At 38.8% G+C, this 20,031-nt stretch overlaps 2 long non-coding RNA genes across 17 annotated transcripts in view; one reads left to right on the top strand and one right to left on the bottom strand.

The window, feature by feature from the left end:
- LOC144245989 (uncharacterized) overlaps positions 1 to 20,031 on the bottom strand; it is a 407,049-nt gene that overhangs the window by 49,093 nt on the left and 337,925 nt on the right. For all 15 annotated transcript variants that reach the window (XR_014954465.1, XR_014954467.1, XR_014954464.1 and 12 more), the window contains one exon: positions 16,135 to 19,990. This is a non-coding gene — a long non-coding RNA (uncharacterized LOC144245989). The remainder of the gene's footprint in view (positions 1 to 16,134; positions 19,991 to 20,031) is intronic.
- LOC116183368 (uncharacterized) overlaps positions 16,103 to 20,031 on the top strand; it is a 34,536-nt gene continuing 30,607 nt past the window's right edge. For both annotated transcript variants that reach the window (XR_014954509.1, XR_004147973.3), the window contains exon 1: positions 16,103 to 16,242. This is a non-coding gene — a long non-coding RNA (uncharacterized LOC116183368). The remainder of the gene's footprint in view (positions 16,243 to 20,031) is intronic.

Below are 20,031 nucleotides of genomic sequence, written 5' to 3'. Positions count from 1 at the left end.
ATTGCCCAGTCCTCTAATTTACTGATGTCTCTCTGCAGGGCCTCCCTACTTTTGTGGGAGTCAGCAGCTCCTCATCCTTTGATTTCTATTAGCAGGGGTCACACTAAGGACCACGCACTATCAGAGCACCCACTGACTGTAAGAATGAATTTAGCCATGACAAATGCCAGGGACTATTTTGTGTACTGAAAATGTGTCATCAGACCAGCCAGCTGATAATTTGTCATTCCTCACAGCATGTATTTTGCCTCTGGGCTGATTTGAAAGGGCCAAAAGCAAAACCCAGTAAGGCAACAATGTCTCAAGGCTAGAAACAGTAGAAATGTTGTATGAAAGCTCCACCTGAAAGGATTCCTTCTCAATTTTCAGAGCAAAATAACATGCTAATAAACTTGCCAAACCAAAGCCAGCACATACATTTCTTTGCATAAATACCTTTATCACCACTCTGGTAGATCTTGTTGACCAGGAACAAATATGAAGAGACAAAATCCACACATGGCAGATGGTTTAGCCCCTACAACAATTCATATTGAATCAGAGGAAGTCTGATACATCATTAAAAATCCCAAAGCCAGTATTTATCTCCAAGACACAACATACATAGTCCCCACAACCTACGAAAAGAACATGTTCTCTCCCCCTTCCTTCTAAGTTATTTGATTCCCAAGGAGCTCACTGGATAGCATATAACAGGTAGTACAAAAAGGGCATTTATTATGGAAACATTTGATGAGAGGAAATAAGATGATATCTCTATGCAACTTAAGAATCTTAGACATATAGTATTACAAGCAAGAAGTATGGATGGCAGGCAGAACTCCACTCATCCTTCTCAAGAATATTAAAATCCAGCTTCTTCCCTGATAGCCATGAATGATCAAAAGGCATAAACAATCAGGCTTTCTATGCTAATGATTATACTGAAATACTTTCTTAAGTAGTTTAATCAATTAGAAGGAGCACCAGCCATTAAAAGGAATCCTAATGATGGATTAGTTATTCAGAATCCTTTAAAAGAAAACTACATCTTTTTTTTTATCTCATGTTCCTCATTTTTTCTTGACTTTGGCCGTTTTCCATTTTTAAAATAATAAACCCATTCCCCAAACCTTCACAAACTCTTAGAAAGTATGAAGCTACCAGCCTCCCTGCCTTTATTTTCATTGGCTTAATTTGTGAATCATTGAAAGTTAATATATTTGTGGCTCACACATGTAAAAGACTTGAAATTTTAAGTAATACAAATCTCCTATGTGGTCTCTAAAGCAGAGCATTTCTAATTGCTATGAACTGACTAAGACAGAGAAAAACCTCTTAAATCACATTTCATTAATTAGATTTCATGTAGAAGGAATATCAGGGTTAAAGTCTGTTTGAAGTAACACAAAAATATTTCAATAAAAAGTTTCTTTGTGTTAGTCAGATGGGAGTGGAGAAACAGAAGTAGTCTATTGCTCAGGAACACATTGCCTATAACATATTTCATATAAAAAGTATTCTTAGCTAAACATGTCCTCCAGTACTGATTAGATTAATAGCTGGAAAAATTTGGCCATTATACATTACATTTACAGAAAGTCACACTCTGCTGTTAACTCTGTTTAGGCTGCATGTTGGGCCATCAGTGCTACAGTACAGGACAACCTATTGAGTAACACCATGGACAAGTCAGAATTAGCAGGAGCATCACATGTTATTGCTAGCAGAAGCAATGCAGACTGTTTAGAGGACTGCAATTCCTCTGTCAGCTTGTTTAGCTCTGGAGTTAAGCAAAACCACTTTAACTCCATCTTTGTTTCTCATTTATATGGTGTGATTTTCTTTTTTATGAAAAAAAGAAAAAAACCAAAACCTAAACCCCCCAATAACAACAAAAAAACCCACAACCAAATTAAAAAAAAAAACAAAATGCAGACACACACAACAGATTTGGACAGGGTTTTTCTCCTGGAGGGCTTCCTGCTGTGTCCAAATTCATATGTCATCATGGACTGGCCTCATCTGTGGCTCCACAGGTAGTTCTGCCTCACAGCTGCACCTGCAGCCAGCTGCCTGAGCTCATCTCCCCTGCAAAGCACAGCTTAAGCAGCTCACACACCTCCTCTGGAGCAGGGGGGACATATCAGTCAGGCTTAGCTTGAAGTCCTGCATGACAGGTATAGAGAAGGTGACTGTGAGTCCCAAATCTCCCAGCCCAACTTTCCTTCCCAAGGGGAATTCAATCCTCACTCAGCCAGGCTGCAAGGTGTGTTTTGAGGGCAGGCTGGGTAAATATACATGGGATCATGCTCTGTGTTGATTCCTACCAACTTCAGACTTCTCATGGCCTTCATATTAACCTGCAGAGCACTCAGCTGAAGGGCAGTGCCCTGCTCGTATGAAATCACAGAACTTTTTATTAGCAACCTTTTCTTTGCTTGGGAATAAAATGAGGTATTTTGAAGCTGAAACTTCTCGGGGGTTACATACCACTCTCATAATGCTAACAACCCATGTAGCAACACAAGCATGAGTACTCCTGCCTTTAAAGGGGTTTGGTTTTGTCCCAGAGCAGAACAGAAATGTTCAGAAAAAGACAAAAGTTGTGCAGGTTAGGAAAGTATTTCCCACACAGCTCTAGTTATGGGAGGCCTCTAATGGTATTTAATATTTCAAACTATTTTGGTTTCAATTAAAATAACAGATGGGAAAATAAGAAAGGGATGGAAGGCGGGTAATTTTTTCCTATCCTGCAGGAAAATTCCAATTACTTAAATTATTCTTTTGCAAAGAAACAAAACAATTGTTGCAAAGGGGAACATGAAATATCATCCAATATGCTTCTGAAATGCATTTTATGCAATAAAGCAACATTTGTGTGGATTCCACTAATTCACTCCATTTTAGAACATCAGCCAGACAGCAGTTTCAGTGTCACTTGAAAACTATTATGATTGCTGACAGCCAGGGTCCACCTTCACCCCCTTTCCCAGAAGCACCTAAATGTTTTATGGACACAAACCAGTGAAGTTTTAGGAACAATTCTTCATGAGGCAACATAAGCATTTTGGTCCATTACCCAGAGGCACTTTAGGCACACAGGTTGCCCTGATGCCCCAAGAGAATGTAGGAGCTGGCATGGAAGTCTAAACCCCAGTGCTGAAGACTTACAGTTCTAAAACACAAGATTACCTAGAGTACTTACTGCTAAAGATACAGTGCAGCTCTTTAAAGATGGGCATTAATCCTTACAATCACAGTATGGGTTGGAAGGGACCTTAAAGACCACCCAGATCCAATCCTCCTGCCATGGGCAGAGACACTTTCCTCTAGACCAGGTTTCTCAAAACTCCATCCAGCCTGGCCTTGAACACTTGCAGGGGTGAGGCATCCACAGCTTCTCGGGGCAACCTGTTCCAGTGCCTCACCATCCCCACAATAAAGAACTTCTTCCATCTATTCAGCCAGCTATTGGTTATCACAGTACAGAATGATTAAACACCAAAGCATTGAATTACTGTTCTTTAAAATTCTTAGGACCTTCCAAACCACACAGTCTCTTGGGGGCATCAGTTGTATCTGAAAAACCTTGTCTAAATATGATCTCTGACTTCCTACAGACTCTGGCAGGTATTACTTCTGGATTCTCTGTATGGTTTCAGAAATGTTACTCAAGGTCTAGTCTGTTGTCTTCTGTAAAAACACAAAATAAAAGTATTTTCAGTGAGATGATTCACTTTCCCCTTGTTTTTAGCAAGAATTCTGCTTGTAGCTGACAGGAAAAGTGCTAGGAACTCATAAGCAGCAGTCAGGATTTTTATTACAGAATATGTGAGTACTGTTTCAAAAAGACAACAAATTAAACCAAAGCAAATAAAATAAGTACTGCAGCCAACATCTTACAAAATATTGCCACCTTCATCTGGTCACTGGATACTTATTCTATCATAGATACGACTTTCTGGAAACTATAACTAATAAGAAAAACTCCAAGGAGAGTAATCTTGAAATAGCCTCAAAGAGCCATGAAAAGCACTGTAAGCATGCTCGTTTCAGAAAAATAATCTAGTTTTCACTAAACCAGAATCTATATGCAAGTAAATATGTCTCCCAGCCTTCAACTGTAAGCACAGGCATTCATTTTGTTAGTTTCACTAGGTTTTTTCCTTTCTTCAGCTGAAGCAGCACATTTGCAATGACAATCCCGTGCTACTAAGTGAATCTCACATTTACACTGAGAGTGCCCAAGTGCTTTTCAAGTCTTGACTCTGCTTTATCTGCTTCTGTCATAAGTCTGCCTGGCAAAAAACCCACATGCAGCTGAGACAGAGGCATGTTCACTTTCAAAAACCAGTGAAAGAAAGGGGGTGTGGAAGAGAAACTCTTTAACATTGCTCAAGAAAATAGTTTTCAGTCAGACTCCAGTACTGCCTAATTCCTGTCTGCATCAGCCCAGTTAAAGCTGCCTGTGCTCAGGGGCGATTGGCAGTCTGCTCTGGGTTCCTTCACTGCACTGCTAATCTCCACTAATACTCTCCCATGCTTCATTTAATTTCACTCTCAGGGCTCTTTTTCAAATTTTTCCTCAAATCTTAAACCAATGCCCTCATTGTTTAGGATTCCTTTACCCTGACAGGTCTGACCTCAGATATCCTTTCCTCTTTCCTGCTCTGTAACTCAGGCAGTCCACTTACTCATTCATATGGTAACCTCACATAATGGTCTCCACATTAATTAAGTAATTTTGGTTCTTTAAGGTACTACAGAGGGGTTTTCAGTGCCTTTCAGGCCAATTGAACTATTTTTTTTTTTTTTGTTGAACAGACTGGAGAGTACATAGTAGGAGAGCCAAGGAGAACATGCTCGCTCTCCCTCTGGGCCATTCCTTTCATGCTGCTTCAGGGTTAGGCCAAAACAACATCAGCAAGTCTAATTTGCCCCAGCAGTGGATGGGAAATGACTAAAAACCCTGCAGATTAATTTGTGTCAGATGTATGCTTGAAAGCAAGTGAGAGCAAGAGAGAATGTGAGAGCATTTACGGCAAAACATGCTCTTTCTCTGGGATTTAGAAGGGCCTTCTTGTTTCAGATCTCTTGGGAGCTGAGTGGCCCCAAGCAAATGAAAAGTCCTACCTTTGCTTTATGTTCTCCTTTTGTATTTGATGCTTTTCAGTAATCAGAGAATTCAGGAAAAAAATGAGAGGGATAAAAAGAAGCAAAGCTGTACAATGCATAATTTGGTTTGCAGTATCTGCTGATACTTCTAGCAAAGATAGTTTTGCACCATACAGGTAAGATGGTCAGAAATAAAGGGACCTGGAGATTTTTTTTTGAGGGGTGAGGGTTGTGTTCCACATCACTCCAGGAAAAGCAAAACATGGTGGAAACCTCATGTCACTCTGGAAAATAGTAATGATTAGTGTTACATAATCAACAACCTAATAGGACTGAAACTGCAGATCAATACACGATCCTGACTAGGAAGCACAGGTCCAAATCAGTTTTTGTGCTGAAACAGTAGACCTCAAGTTGCTCTCTGATAGCCAGATGTGATCATCCAGCTAACAGGACGAGTCCTGGAGTGGCCATGGAAATCCAGCAACCATAATAGTTTGGTGCTGCTTGGTGCAATTTAGTTGGGAATAAATTTTTCTGTATATGACTAACAAATGAGCTGAAAAACAGCACAACTGGCACTGGTTGGGCTTCTTACTGGTATTCCCAGCAAGGCCAAGAACAGTCATCTCTGTGTCCAATCTCTCTGGTTAATGGTGTTGCAACACTGGAGATGAGTCACATGTGTGCTATCACTGTGCAGTAAAATTTCTATTGCTAAATTAAACAGATTTAATTTTGTACATTCTTAGAACTCATATCCAATCTGATCTGCTCACCACATCTAAAAGGATTTGTTTACATTTTAGGCAGCCTTGCTGTTTAGATCTCAGATGACTGCCTCAAAAATTCTAGGGAAAATCAAAATAAGTCTCAAAGCGCAACATTAGCATGGATTTATTTCTGGTGAGTGACAGGTCTGCCTCAAAAACTTCAAACCTTTCTCTTCATTCACACTGATCCTAATCCTTGTCTTCTTATGAGACAGAAATAATAACATCCAAAGTCCTACCCAAAGTCTGAATCCAAATCTGATTTGGCAGCATAAATAAAACCACAGAAAAATCTTCCAAGAGAGCCAAAGAGACAAAAAGCCCCAATCTAAAAAGAAAGCAAAGTTTTGTGGAATTAGACCTTAATTCTCAGTTTCAGAACAGACTAGCACTTAGGAGCCTGTCACAACTTTCAACAAGACGTCAGATATAGTTAATACAACATTTAATATTGGTGCAGTTATACTGGTACTCTTAGCAGTATCACCTATTTCAATCTAGAAAGGAAATAGCAGTACAGGGAAGAAACAACATAGGATGTCTTTATATCTATAAATGTTGTTGTAGTGGGATGTTTTTCAATAAAAACACATACCACTAACCTAAATGGTTGTACTAGTGCCAGATCTTCTATATGAGACCAAGAGTCTCAGAAAATTTAGATGTCTGTATCACACCAGTTTCACTAGTGTTTTGGCAGGTAATAGCATTTCCAGACCCACATAGAAGCACCAGGCCAAATCTGAGAAAGAGAGAAAGTCTTTTGTTATTTGACCATTTTGAAAATATTCTTTTTAGGGTTGCTGAAATGCATAAGAATTGGCAAGTTTAAAAAAAAAGGAAATCCTCTTCAAAGGAGCAAAATCGAATACAACCATTCAGAAGAAATAGTAACAAAAGGAAAGAGAAATCTATATTAGTGATGATTGTATTGGCAAGTCTTCTCGGTCTGTGACACATACTTGTGGAAAATGGTAACTACAGCTGTAGCAGTTCACACAATGCTGTCTGAATATTTTTATCTGAGACAAAACTACACTGTTATCTTCATGCAAACAGGAAAAAAGTTCTGGAGCAGATTTATTCAATAATATCTAGATTCCTAATTCACTGATTTAAGTTCCAGGAGAAGCTTAGAAACTTTCAGTGGAAGGAGAAAGAGGAATTTCCTTATTTTATCTGATCTACAGGAAAACCTCAAGTTCATTGAGATAGTCTATCAGTTTTAGGGTGCCTAGTGCTGGAAAGAATAAAAGGCAGCCCAAGCCTGCAGATAACCTGTTTGACTGACCTCACTCTACTGCTCTCAGTTTATTCACCACACACTCACATCAGTGCTAGTTCCAGCTCAGGCACATAGCCAGGGTTTTGCAGGGCAAGCCTCCTCAGCCCTTGCTTGGAGCAGTTTTAGGAACCAGGAATCAGAGCCTTGCATCCTGTCAGAACAGAGTAAGCCTAGAAGTCACAAAACCTATCAATTGGTTACACTGCCAGAAATGTGCATGTGTGCACCCAGCCCAGTACTAATTAGTCTTTCTGGCACCAAAGTCTCAATCATCCATCCCAGGCCAAACCTGTCAGTACTATGGGACTGACAGTCCTCCTGAGATACACACGAGGTTGGAGGAAATGCCATCAACTTTTCCCTTCTCTCCCCCATGATGCTCTCCTGTTCAGATAAGGACCATGACTATTGCTCGTCTTGGGCTGGGGAAGCAGTCTCAGTGAGGACTTTGGAATATTTGATCCTCCAAGACTAGCAGGATTCATGAGATCAGAACCTCATGACACATAAAGGTTCAGTGAGTCTTTGCTAATCTGTGCCCAATCTAAGCTCAAATTTGCAATTCCTGGACAGTACCAAAAATACAATTGCAACATTCTGAGAGCAGAGCTCATAGTGCTGGGCTGAAGAGCCACAAAGACTGCAGTGTCCTTGTGCATGATAAGAAACTTGTACATGGGGAAGGCAATCTGAATGACAATTGCAGATCTCTCAACTTTCCTCCTGCCAGGAAGTCTTTCAGCCCCACCAAAAGTTTGTATCTATTGCTAAAGATTAACCAGCACTGTCAAAAAGTCTTCCAGTATTTTCCTGACTTAAATATCTGAAAGGTATAATTAGCAAAATCTCAGCTATTTACTCATCATTACTATCACTATGATAGCTGCCTTATACTTTTAATAATACAAGAACATTGAAATAATTATGAAGGCTACAGATAACTTGAAATCTGATATCCCTGAGCATTTGCTTGTAAATATTTCCTCATATTATTCCACATTTATTTATCCTTCGGAATAATTAAGCACTTAAACGCTATTGTTTCCTTGCATACCAATGCACATGTCTGACATGAATAAACAAAAAGTGAAAAGTAACAAACTGCTTATCAGGAAGATACATGTGTTCTGCATTTTGAAGAACATCTGTAGAAGTCTGAAGGGCAGAAATCAGATCCCTGAAAGATAGTTTACCATGGCTAATTCTTAGAAAAAAAAATCCAACCAACTCACATGTATTTAAGAGGGCTAGGAAACTTTATTTTTGTTATAAGCCTCAAAGATTTCATTTTCAGAGAACTAGCTAAGGAATCTGCATTCTTAACAATTCTGAATGAGGTCCAATTGTCCGAAATCAATGATTTATGAAAAAATAGACCCTAAATTTTACCCAAGTACTTTACATGAATGCCTTACATTTCTCTCTCTTAATTTTTAATTTTAGATTCAGTCCTCTGTTCACATTTCTAGGCATTAGCAGACATTTGATTGTTATTTTTCTCTTATGTTCAAACTTCTAGGTCCTAGGCCAAGCCATGGCCTCAGCTGTTCAAATGTAAACCAAGCAACTGTATTCACTTGAGTGAGCTTCCATTAGCAAAGGCACAAGCAAGGCTTGGCTCTCACACCTGATGTGCCTTACCACTCTAATAATCTCATGTTGGGCTCTCAGGAACAGAAATTCTTAAGTGCTCACAACACTGTTCTAAATGTGTCTAAGTCTATTCCACCTCAAGCTTTTACTGAAGCACCATTTAAGAATTGTTTGGTGAAAAAAGAAGGGCTAGATTCGTTGACCCAAGGTTCTACATTTGCCATCTGACTGTATATTTTTCTTTAAATATGCTCTCAGACACACATTCACTGCAATTTGTGTACACAGGTTTCATACAAGCCCTGTTTGCTTTCTGTGTAAAACAGAAGAGGTCACTGTATCTGAAGCAAAACTGAACTTACAGCTAGACTAATAAGTAACTTGAATGCAAACAAATCAAGCAATCTTGATTCATGCTCTAAAGTCAGCATGAACCAGTTGATTTTCCTCACTGAATCCCTGCAAATGAGCTAAGTGGAAGAAGGAAAGCTTCTACTTTGCATTTATCAGACAAAAAGCTCCTCTTTGTCTTCCTCAATCTCACACAAGAGCCACTCTGCCTGACCAGGTGACCCCACTTCTCCTTCCCCAAGGCCCACATGCTCCAGCAGACTCCGAGTCCCTTCTCCCAGCTCTTGGAAGAGGGGAGAAGTTTACTATTGGGAGAAAGACTTTATAGCTCACCAGCTGTGTGAACAAACTCAGACATATTTGGCTTCTGTGAACTTGGCTAAATCAATGAAACATCAGAGCTCAAACTTGATGCTTTATTTCCTTTAGTCTGAGGTTCTGCTTGCTATAAACGTGATCTGGAACAGCACGTGTGAGACTGTAAAGCAAAAAAGAAATGAAAACAAAATGTGATTGTACATGAGATCAATTCCATGCTGACGTGATAATACGTTCAAAATTCTCATTTCTGTAGAAAGCTGACCACAGGCACTTCATCAATCAGTATTTCGATTTGTAATGTGTTCCGTATGGTTCTCTGTCATTACTTAATGGGGAACATCCCCTCTGAAAACATCTGACTCTGAGCTCTGCATCGAGAGAGCTGCTCGTGTTTCAACCACGTTTCCCAGAAACTGAACACTCAGCAACATATTCATTTTAGTGACAGCCACCACTAATGAGAAACAGCCATGGGTTCATTGAATCTTTTACAAGCCAAAGAAATTTATATTAGCAACAGAAAAAAGCCTCGCTACAACTGAATCTCTAGAATCTCCAAAATCTCGATTTTAACACCCTAAAGCTTGTACTGGGTTGGTGCTTGTAGTTCTCTATTTTATTTTATAGTATCTCCCTCTAGTTTTTGTTTGTTTTTTTTTTTTTTTTTTGGTTTTTTTTCTTTTGTTGGGGTTATTTGGTTTTTGGTGGGTTTTTTGCAAGATTTTTTTTTTTTTAATTTCCAGTTAGGCCAGTTGTTCTGACATGTATTCTGCATATCAGGGACAGGAAGCTGGGGCATGAATTGGAGGGTTTATCAGAAGCTGAGAGGTGGTGGAAAAAATATAAGTCCATCAGAAGTAAAAAGCTCATACAACACTCAGTGATGGCATTGGAATAGAAGGACGTAAAGAAACCAATTAGAAAATCTGTGGCATTTTGTTGGAGAGCTATATTATTTTCATGCATCAGTTTTCTTTGTTCAGAATATTAGGGAATTACTAATTATTGGGTTTCATTGTTTTGTTTTAGGCTTGGGATTTTCTTGGGAGTTGGCTTCTTTGGGGTGGGGAAACATTTGTTTGGTTTTTTTAATAAAGAGGAGCAACTGTGCAAAATTTTGACTTGCCAATACATGGAACTTTTTAAAAATTACTGGACCCACAAGACATGCAAATTGTGAGGAAACTAAAATTTCAGACTACTAAAATTAAAACAACTGTTTCAGAAGAGTAGAGAGAACAAGGGCCGTACCTTTATTTAGAAGAGTCTTGTTGTTCAAGGCATTACGTTGAAATAGTCATTAAAAGCAAAATAATAAAATGACTGGATGTTCAGGATGCCACAGAGTCAAATCAACATTCTACAGAGAAAACTGTGTCTCCTTCATCTTCTAAGACTTATTAAAAACTACCAACAAGACATTGACAAAGGAAAATTCATTTCCATAGTGAGCCTGACAGACACAATGCAGGATACCAGGCAAGACACAGCTATGGTAAAAACAAGATTAGCAACTCTCCCATATCATGGGCCAGATCATACCATACTCCCAGGGACTTCAGCAGGATTTATTTCAAGAGTAAATGCTTAGAAATAGAAGGAAGGGTTTTACAACTGCCTGAATTTATGTTATGATCATCTCCAAGACAGCAAAAAAGAATTTCTAAAAAAAAAATTAAATCATATTATAATTAACAGTATTTTGACAGCTAATCAAGTCAAAGTCAGAGATGAAAAGTCAACTCATATACTACATTCAAAGCATGGTTAATTAATACTTCTCATTTTTTGAAGAATACTTCAAAGGAATGCATTATCTTTTATCACACTAAAAAAAGTTTATATTTGCCTCCTAAATTCACTGTTTTTAAAACAATTGTCCCTCCTGAACCTCAGTTTAGCTCCAATAGCAATATTTCCATCTTCACTATAGAAACCAATAAAGTTCTTGGTTGTTTGTAAATAAAGAAAGAAATTTAATCCCAACCTCACAAGCGACACCAAGGCCACCTAGTTTTTTTTTTAGATTACTTACCTGATTCAAATGGAAGAGTCAAGAATTCCGTCTGTCAGGGTAGTAACCATCAAAATAAAAAAAACTCTTGGAAAAAACATGGGGTGAGCAGCTGAGTCTCTGAAAAAGCATATCTAAGCAAGAACTCTTGTAAAGTATCATAATGTTCCAAGCACTTTGAAATATATGAGAGAACACAGAAAGTAGAAATCAAAAATCTTGCTAGTTAAGGGAAAGCATTTGAGACAAAAGATGATGATAATACTAAAGCTAGAAATTAAAAGAAAGCAATTAAAAGACATTAAAAGAAATCAAAGCATCTTGATGAGCATTTGCATGTTTACTTAAAGGACATTTACTGACCTTCAAGACATGAGGGGTATTGTCTTACAGACGAAAAAATGGTAGACAATGAAAAACAAACAAACAAAAAATTTACAGGTTTGTTGATAGACTTCTGGAAACAAAGCCAAGGAAAAGGGAATACAATGTTGTAATGTATAAGCAAAGCCTGCAGGACCCCAAGCCCAAGCACCAAGGACAGACATCAACACAGCCTCAGAAAAAAGAGAGCAAGTATTCAGGGCACATGTTAAGTATCAGGCTAATCCAGATAACCAGCTTGCAGGTGCAAAAAATTAAGTTGAAACTATATTCTCTCAAAACAAGCGGCTGATTGGAAGCACACCTGAAGTTGACTTTTGGTGTGTGCCTCACCACCTTGCTGATCACTCAGATTATTCTCTTGATTGTCTTGACCTTTCAGTTACCTTCATTCAGAAAGTTCATGTGTGCTGAACTGTGTCTCTTTTCTTTCATTTCATCTCTTAGCTGTTACAGAATGACTTTTCCACCTGGTAAAGAGCTTGTAGGCTTTATACATCCCTTGTTCCTGTGGGGTGTCTCAGTGTGCTTCCCAAAGATGTAATCAGAGGCAAACTTCAACAACTGCTGAGTGTTCAGGAGTATTTTCTTCTAAGAACTCACATGTTTGCCTCTGAAAAAACAGACTAGGCCAGATTTGATGCTGGCTAAATTTTGAAATGAAACTTTTAGAGATGTTCTATTCTTTTTTTATAGATTAATGCTGTCAGGGATGCACCTAGCACATTTGAACTGTTTGGAACCCAAAAACTGCAGCAGTTGTAGTAAAAGGTCTGCTGCTACCAATGTCCTACCTGATCTGGTGCAAACAGTGGAGTTATCCCAATCCTTCTGCAGTGATAGGGAGCAAGGTAGAAGTGTTTGGGCATGCATATGCATAGTACTTGTCAGAGAGAAATTATCCAATGTTTAGTAAATAAACAGGTAAAAGTGAGATGAACCACAAATTATTTTAGTCACAATAGTAAATGTTTATCTAGCTTGCTCAGATATAATCCTGTTCCCATTTCTTTTTAGAAAATTAGAAAGGCTACATATATGTATGTGAGTATTTCTAAATAACTACAGTGATAAATGGTAATCCCTTGGTACAAGAAAATGTGCAAAATATGTTATTTTGTTTTTCTTTGGATTATTGCATTCATATTAAATGTCATAATACTGCCATCCTTACAGGAAGTGAACAAAATGAGAGAGCCAGACTCTGGCTAGTTGCTTGTGGGCACAATTTCATAAAACTGAACTTTGGATACTCTATTTATCCAAAACTGTCTTCCTGATTTTATGTAGAAGGTACAGTTCAGGACTTTATTTCCTGCAGAGAAAGAGAAAAACCTGATGTTGGAGTAGGTAGGCGAATCAATATCCAACCAATATGAATGGGAACAGCATCAGGCTTAAATTTAGAAAAACAGATTTCAGTTATTTTTTCTTTACAGGTATTCAAGGCTTCTTATCACAGGTAGAGACGAAGAGCTTGCAAGGACCCATTTTCAGTTTAATGCTAAACTGAATGGAAGCTCACCTTGCTCCTTCTGCACATAATCATGTTCTATAAAAACACCTGGGATCTTACTGACACACAAGAGATAAATAAGTAGGAAGAAGTCTTTATAATGTCTTTACAACAGCAAGTAGTTCCCCTGCTCTGTTTCAGTAGTTTGCATGAGGGGAGAGGACACGGTGTGTGCCTATCACATTTCATTTGCCAGGTACCTGCTGGGCTCCTGCTGCTCCCACTGGCTTCCTATTGCTGATAATTAATTATTTATAACTAATTAGTGCTGGCCCTATGTTCACATTATTTATTTGGATAATTGTTGTGACTACACTGTTGCATAAAGCTAAACTCTAGGTTCCAAGTTGGTTTTCATTCACACAGAACTAATCTTAGTAAGTGAGACCTGATTTTGGCATGATTATTTAGTCATCATTACTCTTCCATTTCCAGAGCTATGTGGCTACACCATTCCATCCACCACCAGTAATAAAAGTACCTAGTTATTTAAGCAAGGACAGATGGGCTGACACTCTCTTCCTTCAATCTGAGGGTAGAGAAAGTAATTTCTAATCATATTATTGTTTTGGTTTGGTTTTTTTCATTCAAGAGTGAGGGAGAAGGTGACTCACATTATGTTTGCAGTTCAGCAGCTGCCTCCTACTGTCCCCCTGAATCATCAGTTTGGTTGCAGCATTTCTGCCTTGGTCTTTATTGCTTGCAGAAAGGGCCTGATTAACCAGCCCGTAGTTTCATAGACTTATAAAACATTCCTGCACAATTGGGCCAGCCAGCTTTTGTTAAGAAGGGATGCAGTGAAATCTGAGAATTAGATTGCGAGGAGAATTTGCAGTGTCAAAAGGAATTTAATCACAATTATTCCTTTCACTCCTTTTGGCACTGATTTACATACTTACTTTGATATCGGGTTAGTATAGGAAAGAAGAATGGTCACTTTAAAAGGGATCTTTCTGCAGCCATAGGTGAATATTTTAAATAAGTGCTTTCGATGACATTTCAGCCTCTTCGGTATTCTGAACTTTCACTTAGTGTAGAATATCCTCTTAGTTCTTAGAGATCAGAATATATCTGTTGTGCTCAAGGTAAATAAAAAGGTGGTATAAAAAGTAGATGTATAAACAATGAAAATTTGAAAACTTTGAAATAAATTTTTGAAAAAGGAATTGAAAACTATCAAAAACTTGATACAAAATTTCAAGTATAGCCTCCTGTCACAGTCTTATTTTCCATGGAATCACTAACAAGGAATCCCAGTAAACAGTTGCTGATGACACAGATGAATCAGAACAGCAGAAGTGCAGGTTCAGGTCCCACATGTGAGATTAGAGAATGTTATTTTGGTCTTCTTTTCATTAAGTGTATTGACAAGAACCTCCTAAACACTTCAGGGTCTTCTCACAAGCTAAACTTTGTGAATGTAGCTTTGAGTGCAAAAAGCGGTTTAGGAACTTAGTAAAGACATCCTGATTTTCAATACATTTGATGTTCACTGTGGGATCTGAGATTTATGCCCCATTATTAAGCCTGACCTTTAGCATGTCCTGATGTTCAGCATCCTTCAGTAACCTTGAGAGGGAATTTATGCCATGCTGCTTGCCATGTGTGACTAACATAGCAATGGGTTGATTTTCAGCTCTTGTTATGTGCTCCTCTCTAAAAAGTACTCTACAACAACAACTATTAGTGACAAAAATAATAATCACCACCCTAATTTATGTTATTAGTTACACGGAATTACAAGACATAATTTAACATTGGCTCTGTCCATAAAAATTGTAATTGTCCCCCAAAATACAAATTAATTTTATGTCTAAGGAAGACTGCTTAGCAACAATAAAAAATACCGTGTTTATTAGGATTAGCCCACTTAAATGGAATACATGAAGCTTCATAAATCTTATATTGCTCATGCAATATGCAAAAACTAATTTTATATCAAATATGTGACTTGACATTAACAACCTTTTCAGTGTATCAAAATAGGTGTTACTATTAAAAAGCAATTATTGAATATATTCTTCAAAAGATAAGAAACAGAAAACCTTAACTTGGTAAAATACATATAAATGTCTTCTTGTCACTGTTCGACTGATTTGACACTAATTCCAAAATACATAAAAACTTATGCCATGATATATAAATATAATATATCAGAACTATACGAGCATAGTAATAGCTATTATTGAATATTGTCCCTCATAGGCAGTAAAAGTAGAAAAGTGCACAGATTTCTATTCTTGCTTAAGTTCAGCATAAGATAACCACATTTTGATGAAAAGCACTCTGGTGCTTGATCAACATGGCATATTTTAATATATAGGCAGCATAATATTCTGTCATATTTTAATAGTACTGTTCTCTGTTTCCAAAATATTTTAGTATTTTTTAAAATGTGGTGTCAAGTACTTTAGTTAGACTGATGTCACCTAATAAGCTGTATTGGAATTCAAATCATCACTTTATCCTATATCTTTAATCATTACCTGAGTATAACGCACATATGAATCTTTTGTTACAATCAATAAAGGGAATAATTTCCCAACATGGTGCAGATTTAGAGTTCACAATCCCTTCCATTAATAACTGTAAGTATATTTCTCTGAATTTGTGTTGGGGAAGTTAATGCCCCAAAATCAGCATTTTCCACAGCAGCCCCATGGATGGTGCTCGGCCAAAGGCACAGCTGTTTGAGCAGCTCTTTGTGCGGGTTACCAGGGAATGACCACAGAAAGCCTGTTTGTGTGCTTCTCTGGGGGAAGGGCTTCTGCACATGCACTGAAATGTATTTTCTACTCACATCATACAATCTCCTTCCAAGTTTTGAATCTCCTGGCACAGTTTTATGCATCCAGATGATCTCATCATCATCATCATACAAAACATGACTTGAAGAAAGAGAAAACAGGTAAGGGCTCAATTTTAATGCTTCCCATTCTGCCCTCACTGCTCCTTCCCACCAGGCTGCCCTCCTTTTCCTCCTCCCTCCCAACTTCAGTTACCCAACAAAAACCAACAAGTGAAAAACTAACCAAGAAAATGTTTCATAAGAAAAAAATTCCATGGCACCCTCTTCCTGACACACAAACACACACAAAAGGCAGCTTTAGTAATAACCACAACTATCCAGTAAATCCAAAAAAGCCAACATAATGAACATACAAAAGTGTGAACTGCTAAACTGTGTTATTCAGTTAGTTCTTGGCAGAACTATTTTAAAATAAGTAGGGTTGACACTTGAGTAGAAATAGACACTTTTTCTTTCTTTTTCTTTCTCTTTTTTCTTTCTCTTTCCCCGCTTCCACCCCTCCTCTTTCTTTTTTTATTTTTTTTCAGTAGAAATGAATTATATTTGAAGCTCACTGGAGCATAGATAAATGTGAGCTAACATATTTTTAACTTGATTACATTCTGCAGTGATATATAGAGGCACATAGCTACAGTAAGTGATTCCATGGAGAGAGAGGGGGAGGGAAAGAGGAGGGAGGGAGGGAGGGGAAAGCCCTCTGCGAATATGATAAGGAAAGCTGGGATGAATTGTGGTCTCTGTTCTCTGTTATCCAAGGGTGTCTAGCTGCTGCTGCACTAAAGGCCTTTCTTCCCTGCCTGTGGGAAAGTGGTGGGCGAAGGCTGCATTCTCAGTTACACTGCACATGCAGATTTTAATTAGCTGGATTAAAAACAAGACCGTATCATGTCCTTTAGCAGTATTCTATCTAGAAACAAAAGATTTTCTTTCCTGGCTTCTGCAAGCAGCACAGTACAGCATTAATAAAAAAAAGGTCATGGCAGTTCAAGATGAAAGGTCACACATGATAGAAACTCTATGTGAGGGGGACATCATGTTTATCTCTGTGATAAAGGAGCTCTGTCCAGGCAGGTCAGCATGCCATGCCTCAGCAATAGGAAAATATAAACATATGGAGTGGATAGATGGTGGAATGGGGAGTTTGGAAAAGTGAGTTCAGTTGTGGAAGTAGAGAAGGGGCAGGGGGTGGGGAGAGAAAATTGCTTGAGAGAGAATATAAGCTGAAAGGATCCAGCTTTAAAACAGCCAGAGGGTCAAAAAGAGCCTGAGATGAAGCCTGGGGTGATGGCTGCAGAGCACAGCTCAGAGCCTGTGCAGGGTGAATGAACACTGAGCCAGCAGGCAGGGACTACCAGCCCAGACCACTGGGCTACATCCTTGCACACCAAAGCTCACTTGAGCATGGCCACAGCCTGTACCTTTCTTCCACAAAGAGACCATGACTCAGCCCTGGGTCGAGCTTCAAGCCCCTAACTGCAAAGCCTCCCTAGACTGAGTGCTTGGGCTGAGACTGGGGTTTTTATGTTTTATTTGGACCACCATGAGTATTGTGTTGGGGGTTTGTATCTTAGGTTTTCTTTGTTTTCTTTTCTTTTTCTTTAGTGGGAAGCCAGGCTTTCCCCCAGTGAAGGCCAAAGGAATCTGCATGTACTTCCAAAGGAGAGTTAGCAGCTCTCTAACCTCCAAGGCTTTGCCCTGGAATGCACAGAGCTCTTTCAACACCACTGTTATCAGTAGGAGGGAGATGCAAGACCTCCTCAGTTTCTCACAAGATCAGGCTGCAAAAATAAACACATTGTGGCCTTACAAACCTTAACTGATGCACTGGTCTCAGTAGGTCTGAGTAGAGCCACTGCCATATGCAAGCATCCATGGGAGAGGGCTTGAAGATTAAGGGGCAAGACAGAAAAGGGAAGGAAAAGGGAGGCAAAATAGATAAGGTTAAATGTTCCTCCTCTGCTTTACCATATTTCCTGCTTTTCAAAATCCAGCTCAGAGAAAAATTGCCAATTTCTGAGTATATAATTCTGGGCAACCACTCGATTCTTTGCTTCATAACATTTTCATTAAATAAGATTTACACAGCCTGTTCCAGGTATGACTATACACAAGTAGGGCTCTACAAACTTCTTTATGAGACTGACCCATGAATAAGCAAATTATGAAATAGACTTTTTACTCAAAAAGGAACACTGGGTAAAAGCACACAATCTAGTTCTAATAGTCAGCAAGGTGCTGTACATCAAATGACCACATTAATTAAGAGTACACCCATCCTGCAGCAAACCCGAGGCAAAACATGCACTGCTCTAAGTGTTGTTGAAATCAGTACCTGTCAGCTTCAGAAATTCATGCCTGAGGTCTAAGAAAAGCAAGGGCTAGTGCTGGAAGTTAAAAAGGGGCTAGTTTCTGGATAAAACAATACCATTTTTTCATTCTGAGCAGCAATTCAGGATACTAGTTACCTACCAAACTGATAATGCAATGATTAAATTGTCCCAGTTCTGCTGCTGAGATCACTGGAAAATCATGGTTTCATTCAATACACGTAGGTAATTTTCTGTAATCTCAGTAATACAGCATGGCCTAATACGATAATTTTGTACTATGAGCTTTTTAAAACTACTCGGCCTTCACTGCCATTTATCTTCAGAATAGAGAAAAAGATTCAGGCATTAATTACCTGATTCTGATTTATATTGCTGCAGGCAGAAGTATAACACAAAACTGTGAAGTAGAGTGTTCCATAGGATAATCAGGGTACCATTGCACAAAGTTAGCTCTAGAAACACAGAGCAGGAGTTCTCCCCTACCCCACACTGTATTAAGGACATATCAGGTTTATCCAAAGCCAACCCCAGAGCTCTGACCTTGAAAAGATCCTGATATAACAACGTACTCATGTCCTTTTTGCAGGGTTTAAAATAAATTGCTCACCCAGACATATGAAATAAGTTGCCACAGAAATCAAGGGGAATTTTATGTTCACACCAGTTCAGCATGTTTATGTGACCTCAAGCAAATGGTGTGTTTGTGTCTCAACACCTCATTGCTTTTTACCCCTGTATTCAAACAGGGGGCTGGTCACACAAGCTCTTAGCAACTTGCTCAAAGCCATAGGAGACCCTTCATCAGGGAGGAGAGATGAAGCTGGCTTTTACAGAAGTTCAGCTTGTGTGAGAAATCTCTTGGTAGTTCAAAACCAACAAGTTTTGCGCAGGCAACAACCCAATTTTATTACTCAATGAGATTTCAAAAATTTTCAGCGCTCATTTGGTAAAAAATAACATGAGGAAAAAAATCCAAATGTGAAGGAGGTGTACAGCCTAATGATTATACTTCTCAGCAGCTTCTGGTTGCTGAGGCCAGAAGGGGTTTCCTGTTGACTCCTGGCAGAATTTCTGAGGTTTCCCTCTGACATTAAATAAACTAAACAAGACCAGCAAGGCATGGGCCCGAAACCATCCATACCACTAAACTGGTCCCTTGCATGGTTTTGGTGCAAGACTGCTAATGCTCTTCCAGACATGGAATTTGGTCAATACCAAAGCACAGCTTGGGTATTGACCCAAGTCAGGCACCATCTCCAATAGATATTTTGGATGTGGCCACCATGATTTGGAGGGCAAGAGAGTTTATCTGTGTAGATTCAAGCTCTTTCATGCCAGCTGGTCTCCAGGAAAATTCTCTGACTAATTTTGTTTAAGAGTTTAGATGTAGTCAATGTGTCCAGGTCTTTCTGTCCTTCCATCTTGCAGATGCCAGCAGTCAGTGCTTCCAAGCATTGGCAGTGTTACATGGCACTCAGCAGGGTGACAGAAGTGACATAAGTTGACCATGCAGCTCTCTGAAATGCAACAGAGTTCATTATATTTTAAAGATATTATA

Source organism: Lonchura striata, chromosome 3, assembly GCF_050655825.1.
Source record: "Lonchura striata isolate lonStrDom1 chromosome 3, ASM5065582v1, whole genome shotgun sequence".
NCBI classification, from domain to species: domain Eukaryota; kingdom Metazoa; phylum Chordata; class Aves; order Passeriformes; family Estrildidae; genus Lonchura; species Lonchura striata.
This window is presented reverse-complemented; position numbering and strand designations above follow the sequence as displayed.